The 1,678-nt window shown below is 49.0% G+C and overlaps 3 non-coding genes across 3 annotated transcripts in view; all 3 read right to left on the minus strand.

Annotated features, from left to right (window-relative positions):
• Nucleotides 1–397: 397 nt before the first annotated feature.
• Nucleotides 398–516, minus strand: LOC127610980 (5S ribosomal RNA). The gene has a single exon (XR_007965158.1). It is a non-coding gene; the product is annotated as a 5S ribosomal RNA (ribosomal RNA).
• A 479-nt stretch (nt 517–995) lies between these two features.
• LOC127611041 (5S ribosomal RNA) lies at nt 996–1,114 on the minus strand. Its single transcript, XR_007965207.1, has one exon. It is a non-coding gene; the product is annotated as a 5S ribosomal RNA (ribosomal RNA).
• A 479-nt stretch (nt 1,115–1,593) lies between these two features.
• LOC127610924 (5S ribosomal RNA) overlaps nt 1,594–1,678 on the minus strand; it is a 119-nt gene continuing 34 nt past the window's right edge. Inside the window, exon 1 of the ribosomal RNA XR_007965104.1 lies at nt 1,594–1,678. This exon is cut by the window's right edge and continues 34 nt beyond it. This is a non-coding gene — a ribosomal RNA (5S ribosomal RNA).

The following is a 1,678-nucleotide window of genomic DNA, read 5'->3' on the forward strand; positions in this document are numbered from 1 at the left end:
CAACGTGGTGTTGGGTCTTCTTCCACATTATAGAGAGATAAAAGAATCTGTAACCAAGGAAGGGCCAAGAGCAAATTGACAGCTCCCATTCCTCAACACAAATCAACGTGAAGGAAACGATTTCAAACCACAGGATAAGTGAAAGTTGAATGACGAATGAAAGCCAAAATTTTTGGAAAGAGAAGTGCTTCATGTCCAAGTGCTATCATTATCGATCCACGTGCAGACGGCTCCCTCTGTTGGACATTAATTTTATTCCAAAGAGACGTTGATCTGTCAAATCAACGTGAAGGAAACGATTTCAAACCACAGGATAAGTGAAAGTTGAATGACGAATGAAAGCCAAAATTTTTGGAAAGAGCAGTGAATCGTGTTGAGAATTGGAGGTGGGTGCAAAAGCTTACAGCACCTGGTATTCCCAGGCGGTCTCCCATCCAAGTACTACCCAGGCCCGACCCTGCTCAGCTTCCAAGATCGGACGAGATCGGGCGTTCTCAGGGTAGTATGGCCGTAAGCGAGGGAACACGTGAAAATTGTCCCCTTTATAGCAGACAGGGCACTTGCGGGTCGGGGATGGAGTAGTGGGGTGATTTTTTTTTCATTTAATGACCTCCTCCCGAGAGCACGAAGGAGGGGCCCGCTCCCGTGGTGGTTTGAGCGCGCAGCCTGTCAGGCTCGCATACGGTCCTCTGCGAGCACGCAGATGCAGTATTTGATGTTTGTTGCAAAAGTGGGCTTTTCCAGTGGAGGTGCAAAGGCATCCAGCAGGCGGAAATCCCAAGCTGCTTCATGTCCAAGTGCTATCATGACCGATCCCCGTGCAGATGGCTCCCTCTGTTGGACATTAATTTTATTCCAAAGAGACGTTGATCTGTCAAATCAACGTGAAGGAAACGATTTCAAACCACAGGATAAGTGAAAGTTGAATGACGAATGAATGCCAAAATTTTTGGATAGAGCAGTGAATCGTGTTGAGAATTGGAGGTGGGTGCAAAAGCTTACAGCACCTGGTATTCCCAGGCGGTCTCCCATCCAAGTACTAACCAGGCCCGACCCTGCTTAGCTTCCGAGATCGGACGAGATCGGGCGTTCTCAGGGTAGTATGGCCGTAAGCGAGGGAAAACGTGAAAATTGTCCCCTTTATAGCAGACACGGCACTTGCGGGTCGGGGATGGAGTCGTGGGGTGATTTTTTTTTCATTTAATGACCTCCTCCCGAGAGCACGAAGGAGGGCCCCGCTCCCGTGGTGGTTTGAGCGCGCAGCCTGTCAGGCTCGCATACGGTCCTCTGCGAGCGCGCAGATGCGGTATTTGATGTTTGTTGCAAAAGTGGGCTTTTCCAGTGGAGGTGCAAAGGCATCCAGCAGGCGGAAATCCCAAGCTGTTTCATGTCCAAGTGCTATCATGACCGATCCCCGTGCAGACGGCTCCCTCTGTTGGACATTAATTTTATTCCAAAGAGACGTTGATCTGTCAAATCAACGTGAAGGAAACGATTTCAAACCACAGGATAAGTGAAAGTTGAATGACGAATGAATGCCAAAATTTTTGGAAAGAGCAGTGAATCGTGTTGAGAATTGGAGGTGGGTGCAAAAGCTTACAGCACCTGGTATTCCCAGGCGGTCTCCCATCCAAGTACTAACCAGGCCCGAACCTGCTTAGCTTCCGAGATCGGACGA

This window comes from Hippocampus zosterae, chromosome 11 (genome assembly GCF_025434085.1).
Source record: "Hippocampus zosterae strain Florida chromosome 11, ASM2543408v3, whole genome shotgun sequence".
NCBI classification, from domain to species: domain Eukaryota; kingdom Metazoa; phylum Chordata; class Actinopteri; order Syngnathiformes; family Syngnathidae; genus Hippocampus; species Hippocampus zosterae.